This window comes from Antechinus flavipes, chromosome 1, assembly GCF_016432865.1.
Source record: "Antechinus flavipes isolate AdamAnt ecotype Samford, QLD, Australia chromosome 1, AdamAnt_v2, whole genome shotgun sequence".
Classification (NCBI taxonomy): Eukaryota; Metazoa; Chordata; class Mammalia; order Dasyuromorphia; family Dasyuridae; genus Antechinus; species Antechinus flavipes.
Genome location: NC_067398.1, coordinates 121,917,747 through 121,923,415, shown reverse-complemented (window position 1 = coordinate 121,923,415; position 5,669 = coordinate 121,917,747).

Here is a 5,669-nt window from a genome sequence, read left to right as displayed (position 1 = left end):
GAAATTCTAAAAATAAAAGAAGAGATCAATAAAATTGAAAGTAAAAAAAAAACTATTGAATTAATTAATAAAACTAAGAGTTGGTTTTATGAAAAAACCAACAAAAACCAACAAAATAGATAAACCCTTGGCAAATTTGATTAGAAAAAAAGAAAGAGAAAAATCAAATTGTTAGTCTTAAAAATGAAAAGGGAGAACTCACCACTAATGAAAAGGACATTAGAGCAATAATTAGGAGTTACTTTGCCCAATTTTATGCCAATAAATTTGAAAACTTAAATGAAATGGATGAATATCTTCAAAAATATAGGTTGCCCAGATTAACAGAGGAAGAAGTAAATTGGTTAAATAATTCCATTTTAGGAAAAGAAATAGAACAAGCTATTAATCAACTCCCTAAAAAAAAAATCCCCAACAATTTGGAACTATACTCAAAAAATTATCAAACTGTGCATACCCCTTGATCCAGCAGTGTTACTACTGGGCTTATAGCCCAAAGAGATATTAAAGAAGGAAAAGGGACCCATATGTGCAAAAATGTCTGTGGCAGCCCTTTTCGTAGTGACTAGAAAGTGGAAATTGAATGGATGCCCATCAATTGGAGAATGGCTGAATAAATTGTGGTATATGAATGTTATGAAATATTATTGTTCTATAAGGAATGACCAGCAGGATGAATACAGAGAGGCTTGGAGAGACATACATGAACTGATGATGAGTGAAATGAGCAGAATCAGGAGATCATTATACACTTCAACAACAAAATTATACAATGATCAATTCTGATGGAATATGACTCTCTTCAACAATGAGAGGATCCACATCAGTTCCAACTGATGTGTAATGAATAGAACCAGCTACACCCAGAGAAAGAACACTGGGAAATGAGTATAGACCATAACATAACATTTCTACTTTTTCTATTATTGTTTTTGTTTTTTCTTTCTCAGGTTATTTTTACTTTCTTTCTAAATTCAATCTTTTTTATGCAACAAGATAACTGTATAAATATGTATACATATATTGTATTTAACATATACTTTAACATACTTAACATGTATAGGACTACCTGCCATCTAGGGGAGAGGGTGGAGGGAAGGAGTGGAAACATTGAAACAGAAGTTTCTGCAAGGGTCAGTGTTGAAAAGTTACCCATGCATATGTTTTGTATATAAAAAGCTATTATTAAAAAAAAAGAACAAGAATCTCATCAGAACTTGTACTCCAAGTAAGATATCTATATAAGAACCATGTAGATTGTCTTCTTCCTTCTCCAAGAAGCAAGAAATTTCTCTTCTAGAACAGAGGTGTCAAATATGTTATAGGATCTCAAAGTATGTCAGGGAGTCCCTAGAACATCATTTAAACAAATTCTAACTTAAAATTCTAAAAAATAGAGGCAAAATTGTATAGTAAATAAAGAGTTAACCTGTATTCAAATCTTGCCTCTAACAAAATAATATTTATGTGACCTTGGGCAAATCATTTAACTTCTCAATGTTCTAAATAACTTTTTAAGACTAGAAGCTAAAAATAAAGTTCATTAGTAAAAGGAGTTTCCTCATCTGAAAGTTCCCCATAGCAAAGAAATTGCAAGTCTGATACCTACCCTTAGTCCTAAACACCTGCCATATAGTACAGTTAGGTTTGCTTATACACAATTTTGCCCATAAGAAATAGAAAAGGCAAAAAAAAAAAAAAAAAAAAAAAAAACTACACTACTTAACAATAATTCACAATGTGCAACTTTTCCTATGCCCCTTTTCACAAGCAAACTTCAGGTCTTTTTTAAGGTCAAATATGATATATATATATATATTACATGTCAGGTTCCTGTCTTTTTTCTTTAACTTTTCACTGTTAAAGTTTTTGAGTGTTGTATTCATAACTCCACTTTTCCCATAAGTCCTATAATTTCTATTTCAAGATTTTACTTAGAGCTGTGATTTTTAGGGATATATATGCTCCATTATATCAGAATGGACTGCGCATTTTTTTTCAGATAGCAAAATAATAATTGATTATACTTAGTCATAAAGACACCACAACTGCAAAAAAAAAAAAAAAAAAAAAAAAACTGAGAATTTCTGTTGTAAAACAGTGGAAAACTCAGAATAAAATCATGGAAAACATACACCTTCAAGAGGAAAATAGGCAAAAACAGCTGAATTAAAGAAAGTAACAGAAAAATCAAAATCCTAGGGTACCACAAAAACTCAAACCAAAAAGGGGGGGGGGGGGAGGAAAGTGACTAGTGAGTAGTGATTATTGAAGATGAGGTTTGACTGTCCAGAGATCTTTGATTATCTATAGGGAAATGGCTTCAGGAAAAAGATGAGGACAAAATAAATTACATTCAATGAAAGCTTTTCCAAATAATGTTTACTCTTTAGAAGTTTTACAAAATAGGAACTATTAGCTTGTCTATGAATAAGCTGACTTAAAAATCATTGCTGTTCTCCTTTAAGACAACTCTAGAATATCTAAGATAAATGGTCTGTTATATTAATGGATCAGAATCATTTGTCCTCTATACATCACACCAGCATGAAAGGATTCCCATATAAACAGACGATGGTGACCACACTGTCTTATGTCAAGAACCTTCTTTGTTTGTTTAAAAGGAGACATTGTTTTTCAGTAGGAAATAGAATTGAGTTTTCCATTAAGGATGCGTGTGTGTATATGTATTTCTATATGTGCAGAAGCTCTTTTTGAGGATCAGTTTTGTAATTAAGGTTTATGTCATCCTTATTTTAAAGTTTAAAAACTTAACATATACCCCTAGATTTTGGAGGTACAAAATACTTGATCATTAGCAGAGTCTATCAGTTCTCCCATCTCTATTTCCCTTTCTACTCTGATCTCCCAGATTCTACCTTAGGCTCTGTAATAGCTAATATTTAATAGATAAATAGATAGATAAATCATTTGTCTACACAATAATTCTGTAGGGTAGCTGCCATTATTATCCCCACTTTACAAATGAGGGGAAACCAAATTTGCTGAAGGTCACACAGCCAATTAAGTGTCTGAGGAAGGAATTAAACTCAGGTCTTCTTTAACTCTAGTGTTATCCACCAGGCTTCAAATGTCTGAATGTACAAATTATATATGAATGTATAAAAATTACATCTGCACATTTATTTTAACACACCAGCATGAGAGAATCAGCATGTCATAGTAGATAGAAAACAGGCCTTGGCATGAGGAAGGCCAGGATTCCAGTCTTGTCTCTCATCCTAGATGAATGAACTTGGGACTTTATGCCAACCTTTCATAACATCATATTAGGTACCTGTCTACATTGGCTGGTCTTTTCCTAATTCCTTTTTGATTTTTCTACTTTTCCATCTCATAGATGCAAAAGAATATGATGTACAAGGTTTTGTGTAATTTGTTTTATATTATTTTAATATCTCCTACCCAGAGAGATTTGCTGATGATAAAGCAAAGGGATGAATTATCAAAACCTTCACTAGTTAATCCTCTTAACCTTTTGATGTCCCAACAAACTATCAAAGGCTGCCCAAGTTACCTATATAAAGTATAGGCCTATTTCCTTGGAAAGAGTCTCCACACTGGGAATTTCCTGGGCTCATGGATCCCAAAAGTTAGAACAATAACAACAAAAAAAGGAAAGAAAGAAAGAAAGAAAGAAAGAAAGAAAGAAAGAAAGAAAGAAAGAAAGAAAGAAAGAAAGAAAGAAGGAAGAAAGAAAGAAAGAAAGAAAGAAAGAAAGAAAGAAAGAAAGAAAGAAAGAAAGAAAGAAAGAAAAGAAGAAAGAAAGAAAGAAAGAAGAAAGAAAGAAAGAAAGGAAGGAAGGAAGGAAGGAAGGAAGGAAGGAAGGAAGGAGGAAGGAAGGAAGGAAGGAGGAAGGAAGGAAGGAAGGAAGGAAGGAAGGAAGGAAGGAAGGAAGGAAGGAAGGAAGGAAGGAAGGAAGGAAGGAAGGAAGGAAGGAAGGAAGAAGGAAGGAAGGAAGAAAAGATGGGGGGGCAGAGCGGGGGGCAGCTAGGTGGCACAGTGGATAGAGCACAGAACCTGAATTCAAATCGAGTCTCAGATACAATTTCCTTGATGTGTGACCCTGGGAAATCTCAATTGCCTCAGGGGAAAAAAAATAATTAAGATGGGAAGAAATCATTTGCACAAGACTTTATTTTCAATGTGAACTATGTGACAGAGTATTCAAATCCATTTCTAGAGCACTGTATTTCCAGCAAGACTTTAGATCTACATAGAGGCCTTCTTATTTACATATGATATATTAAGTGGATAAGAGCATAAAGGCTGTATGGGGTTAAAGAGGATACATTAATGGGGAGGAGAAAAAAAACTGAAACCTCTCTCTGCCAGACACAGACCACCCCTAATCCTCACTATCCATATTTCAAGTGCTGTTGAAAGTCTGAATGGATGAACACAACCTAATGGATGTAAAATGCTTGGTAAATTTTAAAGGAGTATATAAATAACTGTGTTTTAGATTTTGGAAGGAGGCAGGGAAGGAAGGAAAATGGAGAAGAGAAAGTCCTAGACTTAGGATTTCATATGTGTAAGCTCACTTCACTGAAACAGAACTGCAATTTGTGGGTAATTTATAGTCTTTCAGAGTTGCCGGGGGGCACAGAAGTTAAATGGCTTGCTCAGGCATTGAAAGAGAGAAAAATTCCACAACAGCCTTGGCAGACTTGTCACAGCTGTGCCACCATCTGACAAGCCAAATTTCCTGGAGAACCACAAGGCAAGCATTAACAATCATACAGAAACCTGGAGAATAGTGTTGATTCTACACTGGGTTGGCAGTTTCACAGCAATGGGTACCTCCTCCCTTAGCAAGAAAGCCAAGGTATGGTCAATAATCAATAGGACTCTGTATCTCCCAAAATCTAAAGGAGCCATTTCATTTTTTCCCAAAAAAAGAAAAAAAAAAAGATCTACCTGAATTCTGGCTAAACCATCACAGAGATTCCAAATTCACTGACATAAACCAAGATTCTTCAGGGTGACAGCTAATTCACTTAGATGCCTAACAGTGATGGTTTTGAGGGATTTTAAAAAAACCCTTGAAAAGAGATACTTAATAGTTTTGTTATCCTTTGTAGTTGTTTTTTCAGTCCTGTTTAACCCCTTTTGGGAGTTTTCTTAGATACTGGAATGATTACCCATTTCCTTCTCTAGCTCATTTTGCAGATGAGGAAACTGAGGCAAATAAGGTTGAATGATTTGCCCACAGTCACATAGGTAGTAAATGTAAGGCTGAATTTGAACTCAAAGTTTTTTCTGACACCAGGTCCAATGCACTGCACCCCTAAATGCCCTCAGAGAAAGGGTACTAATAGTACTAGTAGTAAAAAACAAACCTCTTGCAGAAAGTGAGATATGAATTTTCATAAACAAAGTCAGAAGGATATGATGAGGAGGGAGAACATTTCAGATATGAAGATAATCAGTCAAAAGGCATTACATCAGGAGACAAAGTGTCATGCCTAAGGAATAGCAAAAGGTACAATGTTAGGGGGTCATAATGTTTGTGGAAGAGAGTGAAGGATGAGAAGGCTGGAAAGCTAAGAAGGCCTTAGGTTGTGAAGTTTTAAAAAACAAATCGAGAATTTTCTATTTGCTAATTTGAGTCACTGGAGTTTATTGACTAAGGGCTTGACATGGCC